Source organism: Diabrotica virgifera, chromosome 2 (genome assembly GCF_917563875.1).
Source record: "Diabrotica virgifera virgifera chromosome 2, PGI_DIABVI_V3a".
In the NCBI taxonomy this organism is placed as follows: Eukaryota; Metazoa; Arthropoda; class Insecta; order Coleoptera; family Chrysomelidae; genus Diabrotica; species Diabrotica virgifera.
The window spans coordinates 157,330,126-157,350,073 of NC_065444.1; the positions used below are offsets into that span (position 1 = coordinate 157,330,126).

Sequence of the window (19,948 nt, forward strand, 5' to 3'; positions counted from 1 at the left end):
AATGAATTACACATAATGTTTGAAGTAATAAAGTTTAGTTAGAAAAAGTTTGCAGTGCAACAGTTGCAATCTTAAATTTGTTTTTCTTATAATCAATATAACAGCTTTATTTTATTTACATTCAAAAAAACCCTGTATTTATAATTGGGTTCGGGGTTGTCCAACTATATAGGTGTTAAAAAATAAAATAAAATTAAAATTAAATATCATTAAATAAAATGAAACAAAATTTCATAAAATTGAATAAAAGTCAATAAAAATAAATAAAACTGAATAAACTTAAATAAAAATAATAAATAAATTCAAAAAATAATAAAATTAAAAAAAATAAATAGAATCTAATAAAAATAATTAAAATTTAATAAAATGAAACAAAATTAATTAAAATTAAATAAAATTTTATAATTTGCTGCTTGTTCTTTTCGTTTGCTCAGAACTTTTCTTCTGCTTGCCGTTCGTCAGAAAAGTTCGGTAGAGATATTTTTTGAAAGTTTCGAAAAATTAAGAAATTCATATTTTGCCCAAATTAAGTCCAAAAATTAAACAGTTGCACTTTTCTTCGATGAAATTTGATGCTCGTTCTTCTTCTGTCTTAATATTTCTAAGGCTTAAGATATTGTATTTTGGACACCGATTGAGCTAGAAAAAAAATTTAGTAAGGTTCTGTTCGGTAAAATATTTAAATGGCCATTAAAAAATAACGGTTAGTGCTGGAAAAGTGAAAATTTAGGGTTGTATGTATCTTTACGTTCCACATCATATGAAATTAAAAAAAAAAGAGTTTCTCTGAAAAAATAGAAATAAATATAAGGGTGGCAAGCCCCCTTAAGACGCACGGGTATGAAATATAGATAACAACCTACTACCGGTCCGGTCGAATACACTTGCAAACTTTCATAAAAATCGGTCAAGTCGTTTCGGAGGAGTATGGCAACAAACACTGTAAAAAGAGCATTTTATACATATAGCTGTAAAATTTTGGTGGCTACTAAAATGACAATATAAAACCGTACAAACCTTCCCTGAACTTCCACAAATAATTCAACATCAAAATTAGCCAAATCGGTCCACACATTCTCGAGTTTTAGCGAGACTAACGCACAGCAATAGATTTTTATATATAAGATGCAAAATTTTAGATGGCTATTAAAAAATAACGGTCGAAGATAGAAAAGTGAAAATTTAGGGTTGTATTTACCTTTGCCTTCCACATCACATAAAATTAAGAAAAAACAGTTTGACCAAAAAAAATAAAAAAATATTTTAGGGGGGCAGCCACCGTTACGACGTACGGATATGAAAAATACATAACAACCTATTCTCGGTCCGGTCAAATATACGTGGAAAATTTCATAAAAATCTATTCAGTCGTTCTCGAGTTATGTGTTGGTAACTGTCACGACTTTCTTTTGTTTAAATAGATGTAAAATATTTAAATGGCCATTAAAAAATAACGGTTAGTGCTGGAAAAGTGAAAATTTAGGGTTGCATGTATCTTTACGTTCCACATCATATGAAATTAAAAAAAAAAAGAGTTTCTCTGAAAAAATAGAAATAAATATAAGGGTGGCAAGCCCCCTTAAGACGCACGGGTATGAAATATAGATAACAACCTACTACCGGTCCGGTCGAATACACTTGCAAACTTTCATAAAAATCGGTCAAGTCGTTTCGGAGGAGTATGGCAACAAACACTGTAAAAAGAGCATTTTATACATATAGCTGTAAAAATTTTGGTGGCTACTAAAATGACAATATAAAACCGTATAAACCTTCCCTGAACTTCCACAAATAATTCAACATCAAAATTAGCCAAATCGGTCCACACATTCTCGAGTTTTAGCGAGACTAACGCACAGCAATAGATTTTTATATAAGATGCAAAATTTTAGATGGCTATTAAAAAATAACGGTGGAAGATAGAAAAGTGAAAATTTAGGGTTGTATTTACCTTTGCCTTCCACATCACATAAAATTAAGAAAAAACAGTTTGACCAAAAAAATAAAAAAATATTTTAGGGGGGCAGCCCTCGTTACGACGTACGGATATAAAAAATACATAACAACCTATCCTCAGTCCGGTCAAATATACGTGGAAAATTTCATAAAAATCTATTCAGTCGTTCTCGAGTTATGTGTTGGTAATTGTCACGAATTTCTTTTGTTTATATAGATGTAAAATATTTAAATGGCCATTAAAAAATAACGGTTAGTGATAGAAAAGTGAAAATTTAGAGTTGTATGTATCTTTACGTTCCACATCATATGAAATTTAAAAAAAAGAGTTTGTCTGAAAAAATAGAAATAAATATAAGGGTGGCAAGCCCCCTTAAGACGCACGGGTATGAAATATAGATAACAACCTACTCTCGGTCCGGTCGAGTACACTAGCAAACTTTCATAAAAATCGGTCGAGTCGTTTCGGAGGAGTGTGGCAACAAACACTGTAAAAAGAGCATTTTATACATATAGCTGTAAAAATTTTGGTGGCTACTAAAATGACAATATAAAACCGCATAAACCTTCCCTGAACTTCCACAAACAATTCAACATCAAAATTAACCAAATCGGTCCACACATTCTCGAGTTTTAGCGAGACTAACGCACAGCAATAGATTTTTATATATAAGATGCAAAATTTTAGATGGCTATTAAAAAATAACGGTGGAAGATAGAAAAGTGAAAATTTAGGGTTGTATTTACCTTTGCCTTCCACATCACATAAAATTAAGAAAAAACAGTTTGACCAAAAAAATAAAAAAATATTTTAGGGGGGCAGCCCCCGTTACGACGTACGGATATGAAAAATACATAACAACCTATTCTCGGTCCGGTCAAATATACGTGGAAAATTTCATAAAAATCTATTCAGTCGTTCTCGAGTTATGTGTTGGTAACTGTCACGACTTTCTTTTGTTTATATAGATGTAAAATATTTAAATGGCCATTAAAAAATAACGGTTAGTGCTGGAAAAGTGAAAATTTAGGGTTGTATGTATCTTTACGTTCCACATCATATGAAATTAAAAAAAAAAAGAGTTTCTCTGAAAAAATAGAAATAAATATAAGGGTGCCAAGCCCCCTTAAGACGCACGGGTATGAAATATAGATAACAACCTACTACCAGTCCGGTAGAATACACTTGCAAACTTTCATAAAAATCGGTCAAGTCGTTTCGGAGGATTATGGCAACAAACACTGTAAAAAGAGCATTTTATACATATAGCGGTAAAAATTTTGGTGGCTACTAAAATGACAATATAAAACCGTATAAACCTTCCCTGAACTTCCACAAATAATTCAACATCAAAATTAGCCAAATCGGTCCACACATTCTCGAGTTTTAGCGAGACTAACGCACAGCAATAGATTTTTATATATAAGATGCAAAATTTTAGATGGCTATTAAAAAATAACGGTCGAAGATAGAAAAGTGAAAATTTAGGGTTGTATTTACCTTTGCCTTCCACATCACATAAAATTAAGAAAAAACAGTTTGACCAAAAAAATAAAAAAATATTTTAGGGGGGCAGCCCCCGTTACGATGTACGGATATGAAAAATACATAACAACCTATTCTCGGTCCGGTCAAATACACGTGGAAAATTTCATAAAAATCTATTCAGTCGTTCTCGAGTTATGTGTTGGTAACTGTCACGAATTTCTTTTGTTTATATAGATGTAAAATATTTAAATGGCCATTAAAAAATAACGGTTAGTGCTGGAAAAGTGAAAATTTAGGGTTGTATGTATCTTTACGTTCCACATCATATGACATTAAAAAAAAAGGGTTTCTCTGAAAAAATAGAAATAAATATAAGGGTGGCAAGCCCCCTTAAGACGCACGGGTATGAAATATAGATAACAACCTACTACCGGTCCGGTCGAGTACACTTGCAAACTTTCATAAAAATCGGTCAAGTCGTTTCGGAGGAGTATGGCAACAAACACTGTAAAAAGAGCATTTTATACATATAGCTGTAAAATTTTGGTGGCTACTAAAATGACAATATAAAACCGTATAAACCTTCCCTGAACTTCCACAAATAATTCAACATCAAAATTAGCCAAATCGGTCCACACATTCTCGAGTTTTAGCGAGACTAACGCACAGCAATAGATTTTTATATATAAGATGCAAAATTTTAGATGGCTATTAAAAAATAACGGTCGAAGATAGAAAAGTGAAAATTTAGGGTTGTATTTACCTTTGCCTTCCACATCACATAAAATTAAGAAAAAACAGTTTGACCAAAAAAAATAAAAAAATATTTTAGGGGGGCAGCCACCGTTACGACGTACGGATATGAAAAATACATAACAACCTATTCTCGGTCCGGTCAAATATACGTGGAAAATTTCATAAAAATCTATTCAGTCGTTCTCGAGTTATGTGTTGGTAACTGTCACGACTTTCTTTTGTTTATATAGATGTAAAATATTTAAATGGCCATTAAAAAATAACGGTTAGTGCTGGAAAAGTGAAAATTTAGGGTTGTATGTATCTTTACGTTCCACATCATATGAAATTAAAAAATAAGAGTTTCTCTGAAAAAATAGAAATAAATATAAGGGTGGCAAGCCCCCTTAAGACGCACGGGTATGAAATATAGATAACAACCTACTACCGGTCCGGTCGAATACACTTGCAAACTTTCATAAAAATCGGTCAAGTCGTTTCGGAGGAGTATGGCAACAAACACTGTAAAAAGAGCATTTTATACATATAGCTGTAAAATTTTGGTGGCTACTAAAATGACAATATAAAACCGTATAAACCTTCCCTGAACTTCCACAAATAATTCAACATCAAAATTAGCCAAATCGGTCCACACATTCTCGAGTTTTAGCGAGACTAACGCACAGCAATAGATTTTTATATATAAGATGCAAAATTTTAGATGGCTATTAAAAAATAACGGTCGAAGATAGAAAAGTGAAAATTTAGGGTTGTATTTACCTTTGCCTTCCACATCACATAAAATTAAGAAAAAACAGTTTGACCAAAAAAAATAAAAAAATATTTTAGGGGGGCAGCCACCGTTACGACGTACGGATATGAAAAATACATAACAACCTATTCTCGGTCCGGTCAAATATACGTGGAAAATTTCATAAAAATCTATTCAGTCGTTCTCGAGTTATGTGTTGGTAACTGTCACGACTTTCTTTTGTTTAAATAGATGTAAAATATTTAAATGTCCATTAAAAAATAACGGTTAGTGCTGGAAAAGTGAAAATTTAGGGTTGTATGTATCTTTACGTTCCACATCATATGAAATTAAAAAAAAAGAGTTTCTCTGAAAAAATAGAAATAAATATAAGGGTGGCAAGCCCCCTTAAGACGCACGGGTATGAAATATAGATAACAACCTACTACCGGTCCGGTCGAATACACTTGCAAACTTTCATAAAAATCGGTCAAGTCGTTTCGGAGGAGTATGGCAACAAACACTGTAAAAAGAGCATTTTATACATATAGCTGTAAAATTTTGGTGGCTACTAAAATGACAATATAAAACCGTATAAACCTTCCCTGAACTTCCACAAATAATTCAACATCAAAATTAGCCAAATCGGTCCACACATTCTCGAGTTTTAGCGAGACTAACGCACAGCAATAGATTTTTATATATAAGATGCAAAATTTTAGATGGCTATTAAAAAATAACGGTCGAAGATAGAAAAGTGAAAATTTAGGGTTGTATTTACCTTTGCCTTCCACATCACATAAAATTAAGAAAAAACAGTTTGACCAAAAAAAATAAAAAAATATTTTAGGGGGGCAGCCACCGTTACGACGTACGGATATGAAAAATACATAACAACCTATTCTCGGTCCGGCCAAATATACGTGGAAAATTTCATAAAAATCTATTCAGTCGTTCTCGAGTTATGTGTTGGTAACTGTCACGACTTTCTTTTGTTTATATAGATGTAAAATATTTAAATGGCCATTAAAAAATAACGGTTAGTGCTGGAAAAGTGAAAATTTAGGGTTGTATGTATCTTTACGTTCCACATCATATGAAATTAGAAAAAAAGAGTTTCTCTGAAAAAATAGAAATAAATATAAGGGTGCCAAGCCCCCTTAAGACGCACGGGTATGAAATATAGATAACAACCTACTACCGGTCCGGTCGAATACACTTGCAAACTTTCATAAAAATCGGTCAAGTCGTTTCGGAGGAGTATGGCAACAAACACTGTAAAAAGAGCATTTTATACATATAGCTGTAAAAATTTTGGTGGCTACTAAAATGACAATATAAAACCGTATAAACCTTCCCTGAACTTCCACAAATAATTCAACATCAAAATTAGCCAAATCGGTCCACACATTCTCGAGTTTTAGCGAGACTAACGCACAGCAATAGATTTTTATATATAAGATGCAAAATTTTAGATGGCTATTAAAAAATAACGGTCGAAGATAAAAAAGTGAAAATTTAGGGTTGTATTTACCTTGGCCTTCCACATCACACAAAATTAAGAAAAAACGGTTTGATCAAAAAAATAAAAATATATTTTAGGGGGGCAGCCCCCGTTACGACGTACGGATATGAAAAATACATAACAACCTATCCTCAGTCCGGTCAAATATACGTGGAAAATTTCATAAAAATCTATTCAGTCGTTCTCGAGTTATGTGTTGGTAATTGTCACGACTTTCTTTTGTTTATATAGATGTAAAATATTTAAATGGCCATTAAAAAATAACGGTTAGTGATAGAAAATTGAAAATTTAGAGTTGCATGTATCTTTACGTTCCACATCATATGAAATTTAAAAAAAAGAGTTTGTCTGAAAAAATAGAAATAAATATAAGGGTGGCAAGCCCCCTTAAGACGCACGGGTATGAAATATAGATAACAACCTACTCTCGGTCCGGTCGAGTACACTAGCAAACTTTCATAAAAATCGGTCGAGTCGTTTCGGAGGAGTGTGGCAACAAACACTGTAAAAAGAGCATTTTATACATATAGCTGTAAAAATTTTGGTGGCTACTAAAATGACAATATAAAACCGCATAAACCTTCCCTGAACTTCCACAAACAATTCAACATCAAAATTAACCAAATCGGTCCACACATTCTCGAGTTTTAGCGAGACTAACGCACAGCAATAGATTTTTATATATAAGATGCAAAATTTTAGATGGCTATTAAAAAATAACGGTGGAAGATAGAAAAGTGAAAATTTAGGGTTGTATTTACCTTTGCCTTCCACATCACATAAAATTAAGAAAAAACAGTTTGACCAAAAAAATAAAAAAATATTTTAGGGGGGCAGCCCCCGTTACGACGTACGGATATGAAAAATACATAACAACCTATTCTCGGTCCGGTCAAATATACGTGGAAAATTTCATAAAAATCTATTCAGTCGTTCTCGAGTTATGTGTTGGTAACTGTCACGACTTTCTTTTGTTTATATAGATGTAAAATATTTAAATGGCCATTAAAAAATAACGGTTAGTGCTGGAAAAGTGAAAATTTAGGGTTGTATGTATCTTTACGTTCCACATCATATGAAATTAAAAAAAAAGAGTTTCTCTGAAAAAATAGAAATAAATATAAGGGTGCCAAGCCCCCTTAAGACGCACGGGTATGAAATATAGATAACAACCTACTACCAGTCCGGTCGAATACACTTGCAAACTTTCATAAAAATCGGTCAAGTCGTTTCGGAGGATTATGGCAACAAACACTGTAAAAAGAGCATTTTATACATATAGCGGTAAAAATTTTGGTGGCTACTAAAATGACAATATAAAACCGTATAAACCTTCCCTGAACTTCCACAAATAATTCAACATCAAAATTAGCCAAATCGGTCCACACATTCTCGAGTTTTAGCGAGACTAACGCACAGCAATAGATTTTTATATATAAGATGCAAAATTTTAGATGGCTATTAAAAAATAACGGTCGAAGATAGAAAAGTGAAAATTTAGGGTTGTATTTACCTTTGCCTTCCACATCACATAAAATTAAGAAACAACAGTTTGACCAAAAAAATAAAAAAATATTTTAGGGGGGCAGCCCCCGTTACGAAGTACGGATATGAAAAATACATAACAACCTATTCTCGGTCCGGTCAAATACACGTGGAAAATTTCATAAAAATCTATTCAGTCGTTCTCGAGTTATGTGTTGGTAACTGTCACGACTTTCTTTTGTTTATATAGATGTAAAATATTTAAATGGCCATTAAAAAATAACGGTTAGTGCTGGAAAAGTGAAAATTTAGGGTTGTATGTATCTTTACGTTCCACATCATATGACATTAAAAAAAAGGGTTTCTCTGAAAAAATAGAAATAAATATAAGGGTGGCAAGCCCCCTTAAGACGCACGGGTATGAAATATAGATAACAACCTACTACCGGTCCGGTCGAGTACACTTGCAAACTTTCATAAAAATCGGTCAAGTCGTTTCGGAGGAGTATGGCAACAAACACTGTAAAAAGAGCATTTTATACATATAGCTGTAAAAATTTTGGTGGCTACTAAAATGACAATATAAAACCGTATAAACCTTCCCTGAACTTCCACAAATAATTCAACATCAAAATTAGCCAAATGGGTCCACACATTCTCGAGTTTTAGCGAGACTAACGCACAGCAATAGATTTTTATATATAAGATGCAAAATTTTAGATGGCTATTAAAAAATAACGGTCGAAGATAGAAAAGTGAAAATTTAGGGTTGTATTTACCTTTGCCTTCCACATCACATAAAATTAAGAAAAAACAGTTTGACCAAAAAAAATAAAAAAATATTTTAGGGGGGCAGCCCCCGTTACGACGTACGGATATGAAAAATACATAACAACCTATTCTCGGTCCGGTCAAATATACGTGGAAAATTTCATAAAAATCTATTCAGTCGTTCTCGAGTTATGTGTTGGTAACTGTCACGACTTTCTATTGTTTATATAGATGTAAAATATTTAAATGGCCATTAAAAAATAACGGTTAGAGCTGGAAAAGTGAAAATTTAGGGTTGTATGTATCTTTACGTTCCACATCATATGAAATTAAAAAAAGAGTTTCTCTGAAAAAATAGAAATAAATATAAGGGTGGCAAGCCCCCTTAAGACGCACGGGTATGAGATATAGATAACAACCTACTACCGGTCCGGTCGAATACACTTGCAAACTTTCATAAAAATCGGTCAAGTCGTTTCGGAGGAGTATGGCAACAAACACTGTAAAAAGAGCATTTTATACATATAGCTGTAAAATTTTGGTGGCTACTAAAATGACAATATAAAACCGTATAAACCTTCCCTGAACTTCCACAAATAATTCAACATCAAAATTAGCCAAATCGGTCCACACATTCTCGAGTTTTAGCGAGACTAACGCACAGCAATAGATTTTTATATATAAGATGCAAAATTTTAGATGGCTATTAAAAAATAACGGTCGAAGATAAGACACTGTAAAAAGAGCATTTTATACATATAGCTGTAAAATTTTGGTGGCTACTAAAATGACAATATAAAACCGTATAAACCTTCCCTGAACTTCCACAAATAATTCAACATCAAAATTAGCCAAATCGGTCCACACATTCTCGAGTTTTAGCGAGACTAACGCACAGCAATAGATTTTTATATATAAGATGCAAAACTTTAGATGGCTATTAAAAAATAACGGTCGAAGATAAAAAAGTGAAAATTTAGGGTTGTATTTACCTTGGCCTTCCACATCACACAAAATTAAGAAAAAACGGTTTGATCAAAAAAATAAAAATATATTTTAGGGGGGCAGCCCCCGTTACGACGAACGGATATGAAAAATACATAACAACCTATCCTCAGTCCGGTCAAATATACGTGGAAAATTTCATAAAAATCTATTCAGTCGTTCTCGAGTTATGTGTTGGTAATTGTCACGACTTTCTTTTGTTTATATAGATGTAAAATATTTAAATGGCCATTAAAAAATAACGGTTAGTGATAGAAAAGTGAAAATTTAGGGTTGTATGTATCTTTACGTTCCACATCATATGAAATTTAAAAAAAAGAGTTTGTCTGAAAAAATAGAAATAAATATAAGGGTGGCAAGCCCCCTTAAGACGCACGGGTATGAAATATAGATAACAACCTACTCTCGGTCCGGTCGAGTACACTTGCAAACTTTCATAAAAATGGGTCGAGTCGTTTCGGAGGAGTGTGGCAACAAACACTGTAAAAAGAGCATTTTATACATATAGCTGTAAAAATTTTGGTGGCTACTAAAATGACAATATAAAACCGTATAAACCTTCCCTGAACTTCCACAAACAATTCAACATCAAAATTAACCAAATCGGTCAACACATTCTCGAGTTTTATCGAGACTAACGCACAGCAATAGATTTTTATATATAAGATGCAAAATTTTAGATGGCTATTAAAAAATAACGGTGGAAGATAGAAAAGTGAAAATTTAGGGTTGTATTTACCTTTGCCTTCCACATCACATAAAATTAAGAAAAAACAGTTTGACCAAAAAAATAAAAAAATATTTTAGGGGGGCAGCCCCCATTACGACGTACGGATATAAAAAATACATAACAACCTATTCTCGGTCCGGTCAAATACACGTGGAAAATTTCATAAAAATCTATTCAGTCGTTCTCGAGTTATGTGTTGGTAACTCTCACGACTTTCTTTTGTTTATATAGATGTAAAATATTTAAATGGCCATTAAAAAATAACGGTTAGAGCTGGAAAAGTGAAAATTTAGGGTTGTATGTATCTTTACGTTCCACATCATATGAAATTAAAAAAAAAGAGTTTCTCTGAAAAAATAGAAATAAATATAAGGGTGGCAAGCCCCCTTAAGACGCACGGGTATGAGATATAGATAACAACCTACTACCGGTCCGGTCGAATACACTTGCAAACTTTCATAAAAATCGGTCAAGTCGTTTCGGAGGAGTATGGCAACAAACACTGTAAAAAGAGCATTTTATACATATAGCTGTAAAATTTTGGTGGCTACTAAAATGACAATATAAAACCGTATAAACCTTCCCTGAACTTCCACAAATAATTCAACATCAAAATTAGCCAAATCGGTCCACACATTCTCGAGTTTTAGCGAGACTAACGCACAGCAATAGATTTTTATATATAAGATGCAAAATTTTAGATGGCTATTAAAAAATAACGGTCGAAGATAAGACACTGTAAAAAGAGCATTTTATACATATAGCTGTAAAATTTTGGTGGCTACTAAAATGACAATATAAAACCGTATAAACCTTCCCTGAACTTCCACAAATAATTCAACATCAAAATTAGCCAAATCGGTCCACACATTCTCGAGTTTTAGCGAGACTAACGCACAGCAATAGATTTTTATATATAAGATGCAAAACTTTAGATGGCTATTAAAAAATAACGGTCGAAGATAAAAAAGTGAAAATTTAGGGTTGTATTTACCTTGGCCTTCCACATCACACAAAATTAAGAAAAAACGGTTTGATCAAAAAAATAAAAATATATTTTAGGGGGGCAGCCCCCGTTACGACGAACGGATATGAAAAATACATAACAACCTATCCTCAGTCCGGTCAAATATACGTGGAAAATTTCATAAAAATCTATTCAGTCGTTCTCGAGTTATGTGTTGGTAATTGTCACGACTTTCTTTTGTTTATATAGATGTAAAATATTTAAATGGCCATTAAAAAATAACGGTTAGTGATAGAAAAGTGAAAATTTAGGGTTGTATGTATCTTTACGTTCCACATCATATGAAATTTAAAAAAAAGAGTTTGTCTGAAAAAATAGAAATAAATATAAGGGTGGCAAGCCCCCTTAAGACGCACGGGTATGAAATATAGATAACAACCTACTCTCGGTCCGGTCGAGTACACTTGCAAACTTTCATAAAAATGGGTCGAGTCGTTTCGGAGGAGTGTGGCAACAAACACTGTAAAAAGAGCATTTTATACATATAGCTGTAAAAATTTTGGTGGCTACTAAAATGACAATATAAAACCGTATAAACCTTCCCTGAACTTCCACAAACAATTCAACATCAAAATTAACCAAATCGGTCAACACATTCTCGAGTTTTATCGAGACTAACGCACAGCAATAGATTTTTATATATAAGATGCAAAATTTTAGATGGCTATTAAAAAATAACGGTGGAAGATAGAAAAGTGAAAATTTAGGGTTGTATTTACCTTTGCCTTCCACATCACATAAAATTAAGAAAAAACAGTTTGACCAAAAAAATAAAAAAATATTTTAGGGGGGCAGCCCCCATTACGACGTACGGATATAAAAAATACATAACAACCTATTCTCGGTCCGGTCAAATACACGTGGAAAATTTCATAAAAATCTATTCAGTCGTTCTCGAGTTATGTGTTGGTAACTCTCACGACTTTCTTTTGTTTATATAGATGTAAAATATTTAAATGGCCATTAAAAAATAACGGTTAGAGCTGGAAAAGTGAAAATTTAGGGTTGTATGTATCTTTACGTTCCACATCATATGAAATTAAAAAAAAAGAGTTTCTCTGAAAAAATAGAAATAAATATAAGGGTGGCAAGCCCCCTTAGGACGCACGGGTATGAAATATAGATAACAACCTACTCTCGGTCCGGTCGAGTACACTTGCAAAGTTTCATAAAAATCGGTCGAGTCGTTTCGGAGGAGTGTGGCAACAAACACTGTAAAAAGAACATTTTATACATATAGCTGTAAAAATTTTGGTGGCTACTAAAATGACAATATAAAACCGTATAAACCTTCCCTGAACTTCCACAAACAATTCAACATCAAAATTAACCAAATCGGTCCACACATTCTCGAGTTTTAGCGAGACTAACGCACAGCAATAGATTTTTATATATAAGATGCAAAATTTTAGATGGCTATTAAAAAATAACGGTGGAAGATAGAAAAGTGAAAATTTAGGGTTGTATTTACCTTTGCCTTCCACATCACATAAAATTAAGAAAAAACAGTTTGACCAAAAAAATAAAAAAATATTTTAGGGGGGCAGCCCCCGTTACGACGTACGGATATAAAAAATACATAACAACCTATTCTCGGTCCGGTCAAATATACGTGGAAAATTTCATAAAAATCTATTCAGTCGTTCTCGAGTTATGTGTTGGTAACTGTCACGACTTTCTTTTGTTTATATAGATGTAAAATATTTAAATGGCCATTAAAAAATAACGGTTAGAGCTGGAAAAGTGAAAATTTAGGGTTGTATGTATCTTTACGTTCCACACCATAAGAAATTAAAAAAAAGAGTTTCTCTGTAAAAATAGAAATAAATATAAGGGTGGCAAGCCCCCTTAAGACGCACGGGTATGAAATATAGATAACAACCTACTACCGGTCCGGTCGAATACACTTGCAAACTTTCATAAAAATCGGTCAAGTCGTTTCGGAGGAGTATGGCAACAAACACTGTAAAAAGAGCATTTTATACATATAGCTGTAAAATTTTGGTGGCTACTAAAATGACAATATAAAACCGTATAAACCTTCCCTGAACTTCCACAAATAATTCAACATCAAAATTAGCCAAATCGGTCCACACATTCTCGAGTTTTAGCGAGACTAACGCACAGCAATAGATTTTTATATATAAGATGCAAAATTTTAGATGGCTATTAAAAAATAACGGTCGAAGATAGAAAAGTGAAAATTTAGGGTTGTATTTACCTTTGCCTTCCACATCACATAAAATTAAGAAAAAACAGTTTGACCAAAAAAATAAAAAAATATTTTAGGGGGGCAGCCCCTGTTACGACGTACGGATATGAAAAATACATAACAACCTATTCTCGGTCCGGTCAAATATACGTGGAAAATTTCATAAAAATCTATTCAGTCGTTCTCGAGTTATGTGTTGGTAACTGTCACGACTTTCTTTTGTTTATATAGATGTAAAATATTTAAATGGCCATTAAAAAATAACGGTTAGTGCTGGAAAAGTGAAAATTTAGGGTTGTATGTATCTTTACGTTCCACATCATATGAAATTAAAAAAAAAAGAGTTTCTCTGAAAAAATAGAAATAAATATAAGGGTGCCAATCCCCCTTAAGACGCACGGGTATGAAATATAGATAACAACCTACTACCGGTCCGGTCGAATACACTTGCAAACTTTCATAAAAATCGGTCAAGTCGTTTCGGAGGAGTATGGCAACAAACACTGTAAAAAGAGCATTTTATACATATAGCTGTAAAAATTTTGGTGGCTACTAAAGTGACAATATAAAACCGTATAAACCTTCCCTGAACTTCCACAAATAATTCAACATCAAAATTAGCCAAATCGGTCCACACATTCTCGAGTTTTAGCGAGACTAACGCACAGCAATAGATTTTTATATATAAGATGCAAAACTTTAGATGGCTATTAAAAAATAACGGTCGAAGATAAAAAAGTGAAAATTTAGGGTTTATTTACCTTTGCCTTCCACATCACACAAAATTAAGAAAAAACGGTTTGATCAAAAAAATAAAAATATATTTAAGGGGGCAGCCCCCGTTACGACGTACGGATATGAAAAATACATAACAACCTATTCTCAGTCCGGTCAAATATACGTGGAAAATTTCATAAAAATCTATTCAGTCGTTCTCGAGTTATGTGTTGGTAATTGTCACGACTTTCTTTTGTTTATATAGATGTAAAATATTTAAATGGCCATTAAAAAATAACGGTTAGTGATAGAAAAGTGAAAATTTAGGGTTGTATGTATCTATACGTTCCACATCATATGAAATTTAAAAAAAAGAGTTTGTCTGAAAAAATAGAAATAAATATAAGGGTGGCAAGCCCCCTTAAGACGCACGGGTATGAAATATAGATAACAACCTACTCTCGGTCCGGTCGAGTACACTTGCAAACTTTCATAAAAATCGGTCGAGTCGTTTCGGAGGAGTGTGGCAACAAACACTGTAAAAAGAGCATTTTATACATATAGCTGTAAAAATTTTGGTGGCTACTAAAATGACAATATAAAACCGTATAAACCTTCCCTGAACTTTCACAAACAATTCAACATCAAAATTAACCAAATCGGTCCACACATTCTCGAGTTTTAGCGAGACTAACGCACAGCAATAGATTTTTATATATAAGATGCAAAACTTTAGATGGCTATTAAAAAATAACGGTCGAAGATAAAAAAGTGAAAATTTAGGGTTGTATTTACCTTGGCCTTCCACATCACATAAAATTAAGAAAAAACAGTTTGACCAAAAAAATAAAAAAATATTTTAGGGGGGCAGCCCCCGTTACGACGTACGGATATGAAAAATACATAACAACCTATTCTCGGTCCGGTCAAATATACGTGGAAAATTTCATAAAAATCTATTCAGTCGTTCTCGAGTTATGTGTTGGTAACTGTCACGACTTTCTTTTGTTTATATAGATGTAAAATATTTAAATGGCCATTAAAAAATAACGGTTAGTGCTGGAAAAGTGAAAATTTAGGGTTGTATGTATCTTTACGTTCCACATCATATGAAATTAAAAAAAAAAGAGTTTCTCTGAAAAAATAGAAATAAATATAAGGGTGCCAAGCCCCCTTAAGACGCACGGGTATGAAATATAGATAACAACCTACTACCAGTCCGGTCGAATACACTTGCAAACTTTCATAAAAATCGGTCAAGTCGTTTCGGAGGAGTATGGCAACAAACACTGTAAAAAGAGCATTTTATACATATAGCTGTAAAAATTTTGGTGGCTACTAAAATGACAATATAAAACCGTATAAACCTTCCCTGAACTTCCACAAATAATTCAACATCAAAATTAGCCAAATCGGTCCACACATTCTCGAGTTTTAGCGAGACTAACGCACAGCAATAGATTTTTATATATAAGATGCCAAACTTTAGATGGCTATTAAAAAATAACGGTCGAAGATAAAAAAGTGAAAATTTAGGGTTGTATTTACCTTGGCCTTCCACATCACACAAAATTAAGAAAAAACGGTTTGATCAAAAAAATAAAAATATATTTTAGGGGGGCAGCCCCCGTTACGACGTACGGATATGAAAAATACATAACAACCTATTCTCAGTCCGGTCAAATATACGTGGAAAATTTCATAAAAATCTATTCAGTCGTTCTCGAGTTATGTGTTGGTAATTGTCACGACTTTCTTTTGTTTATATAGATGTAAAATATTTAAATGGCCATTAAAAAATAACGGTTAGTGATAGAAAAGTGAAAATTTAGGGTTGTATGTATCTATACGTTCCACATCATATGAAATTTAAAAAAAAGAGTTTGTCTGAAAAAATAGAAATAAATATAAGGGTGGCAAGCCCCCTTAAGACGCACGGGTATGGAATATAGATAACAACCTACTCTCGGTCCGGTCGAGTACACTTGCAAACTTTCATAAAAATCGGTGGAGTCGTTTCGGAGGAGTGTGGCAACAAACACTGTAAAAAGAGCATTTTATACATATAGCTGTAAAAATTTTGGTGGCTACTAAAATGACCATATAAAACCGTATAAACCTTCCCTGAACTTCCACAAATAATTCAACATCAAAATTAGCCAAATCGGTCCACACATTCTCGAGTTTTAGCGAGACTAACGCACAGCAATAGATTTTTATATATAAGATGCAAAATTTTAGATGGCTATTAAAAAATAACGGTCGAAGATAGAAAAGTGAAAATTTAGGGTTGTATTTACCTTTGCCTTCCACATCACATAAAATTAAGAAAAAACAGTTTGACCAAAAAAACAAAAAAAATATTTTAGGGGGGCAGCCCCCGTTACGATGTACGGATATGAAAAATACATAACAACCTATTCTCGGTCCGGTCAAATACACGTGGAAAATTTCATAAAAATCTATTCAGTCGTTCTCGAATTATGTGTTGGTAACTGTCACGACTTTCTTTTGTTTATATAGATGTAAAATATTTAAATGGCCATTAAAAAATAACGGTTAGTGCTGGAAAAGTGAAAATTTAGGGTTGTATGTATCTTTACGTTCCACATCATATGACATTAAAAAAAAGGGTTTCTCTGAAAAAATAGAAATAAATATAAGGGTGGCAAGCCCCCTTAAGACGCACGGGTATGAAATATAGATAACAACCTACTACCGGTCCGGTCGATTACACTTGCAAACTTTCATAAAAATCGGTCAAGTCGTTTCGGAGGAGTATGGCAACAAACACTGTAAAAAGAGCATTTTATACATATAGCTGTAAAAATTTTGGTGGCTACTAAAATGACAATATAAAACCGTATAAACCTTCCCTGCACTTCCACAAATAATTCAACATCAAAATTAGCCAAATCGGTCCACACATTCTCGAGTTTTAGCGAGACTAACGCACAGCAATAGATTTTTATATATAAGATGCAAAACTTTAGATGGCTATTAAAAAATAACGGTCGAAGATAGAAAAGTGAAAATTTAGGGTTGTATTTACCTTTGCCTTCCACATCACATAAAATTAAGAAAAAACAGTTTGACCAAAAAAATAAAAAAATATTTTAGGGGGCAGCCCCCGTTACGACGTACGGATATGAAAAATACATAACAACCTATTCTCGGTCCGGTCAAATATACGTGGAAAATTTCATAAAAATCTATTCAGTCGTTCTCGAGTTATGTGTTCGTAACTGTCACGACTTTCTTTTGTTTATATAGATGTAAAATATTTAAATGGCCATTAAAAAATAACGGTTAGTGCTGGAAAAGTGAAAATTTAGGGTTGTATGTATCTTTACGTTCTACATCATATGAAATTAAAAAAAAAAGAGTTTCTCTGAAAAAATAGAAATAAATATAAGGGTGGCAAGCCCCCTTAAGATGCACGGGTATGAAATATAGATAACAACCTACTACCGGTCCGGTCGAATACACTTGCAAACTTTCATAAAAATCGGTCAAGTCGTTTCGGAGGAGTATGGCAACAAACACTGTAAAAAGAGCATTTTATACATATAGCTGTAAAAATTTTGGTGGCTACTAAAATGACAATATAAAACCGTATAAACCTTCCCTGAACTTCCACAAATAATTCAACATCAAAATTAGCCAAATCGGTCCACACATTCTCGAGTTTTAGCGAGACTAACGCACAGCAATAGATTTTTATATATAAGATGCAAAATTTTAGATGGCTATTAAAAAATAACGGTCGAAGATACAAAAGTGAAAATTTAGGGTTGTATTTACCTTTGCCTTCCACATCACATAAAATTAAGAAAAAACAGTTTGACCAAAAAAAATAAAAAAATATTTTAGGGGGGCAGCCCCCGTTACGACGTACGGATATGAAAAATACATAACAACCTATTCTCGGTCCGGTCAAATATACGTGGAAAATTTCATAAAAATCTATTCAGTCGTTCTCGAGTTATGTGTTGGTAACTGTCACGACTTTCTTTTGTTTATATAGATGTAAAATATTTAAATGGCCATTAAAAAATAACGGTTAGTGCTGGAAAAGTGAAAATTTAGGGTTGTATGTATCTTTACGTTCCACATCATATGAAATTAAAAAAAAAGAGTTTCTCTGAAAAAATAGAAATAAATATAAGGGTGGCAAGCCCCCTTAAGACGCACGGGTATGAAATATAGATAACAACCTACTACCGGCCCGGTCGAATAAACTTGCAAACTTTCATAAAAATCGGTCAAGTCGTTTCGGAGGAGTATGGCAACAAACACTGTAAAAAGAGCATTTTATACATATAGCTGTAAAATTTTGGTGGCTACTAAAATGACAATATAAAACCGTATAAACCTTCCCTGAACTTCCACAAATAATTCAACATCAAAATTAGCCAAATCGGTCCACACATTCTCGAGTTTTAGCGAGACTAACGCACAGCAATAGATTTTTATATATAAGATGCAAAATTTTAGATGGCTATTAAAAAATAACGGTGGAAGATAGAAAAGTGAAAATTTAGGGTTGTATTTACCTTTGCCTTCCACATCACATAAAATTAAGAAAAAACAGTTTGACCAAAAAAATAAAAAAATATTTTAGGGGGGCAGCCCCCGTTACGACGTACGGATATGAAAAATACATAACAACCTATTCTCGGTCAGGTCAAATATACGTGGAAAATTTCATAAAAATCTATTCAGTCGTTCTCCAGTTATGTGTTGGTAACTGTCACGACTTTCTTTTGTTTATATAGATGTAAAATATTTAAATGGCCATTAAAAAATAACGGTTAGTGCTGGAAAAGTGAAAATTTAGGGTTGTATGTATCTTTACGTTCCACATCATATGAAATTAAAAAAAAAAGAGTTTCTCTGAAAAAATAGAAATAAATATAAGGGTGCCAAGCCCCCTTAAGACGCACGGGTATGAAATATAGATAACAACCTACTACCGGTCCGGTCGAATACACTTGCAAACTTTCATAAAAATCGGTCAAGTCGTTTCGGAGGAGTATGGCAACAAACACTGTAAAAAGAGCATTTTATACATATAGCTGTAAAAATTTTGGTGGCTACTAAAATGACAATATAAAACCGTATAAACCTTCCCTGAACTTCCACAAATAATTCAACATAAAAATTAGCCAAATCGGTCCACACATTCTCGAGTTTTAGCGAGACTAACGCACAGCAATAGATTTTTATATATAAGATAATGATATCTTTTATTAATTTAGTTTGGTTTACATATATTTATCTCCAGAACCCGTTTCTGGGAATCGACCTGCAATGTCGATTGCTACTCTTTTCATAGGACTACCAACATTGTACTGTTTTATGAACGTTTCCTTTTTACCAACTGGACCATTACTGGTTGCACACAGTTCACGTTTCCGCCTCCATCTTCTTACATCATCTTTACAGTTCACCCAATGGAACCGTTCTCTAACCTTTTGCAGAGTCTTCGTAATACCAGAGGGTCCACTTGATGCACCGTCATACTACTGACGCCATACTTCTG

General features: G+C 33.1%; 1 long non-coding RNA gene across 6 annotated transcripts; it reads right to left on the reverse strand.

Annotated features, from left to right (window-relative positions):
* Positions 1 to 690: 690 nt before the first annotated feature.
* On the reverse strand, positions 691 to 19,592 carry LOC126879683 (uncharacterized). Of its 6 annotated transcripts, XR_007696200.1 has the most exons (5): positions 13,515 to 14,048; positions 8,086 to 8,539; positions 7,218 to 7,333; positions 3,870 to 4,208; positions 691 to 859 (listed from the first exon to the last, which is right to left on the reverse strand). It is a non-coding gene; the product is annotated as an uncharacterized LOC126879683 (long non-coding RNA). The 6 variants fall into 6 exon arrangements; XR_007696198.1 differs by lacking the exon at positions 691 to 859 and having other exon boundaries at positions 3,553 to 4,208; XR_007696199.1 differs by lacking the exons at positions 691 to 859; positions 3,870 to 4,208 and adding an exon at positions 4,287 to 4,960.
* Between the last annotated feature and the right edge of the window lie 356 nt (positions 19,593 to 19,948).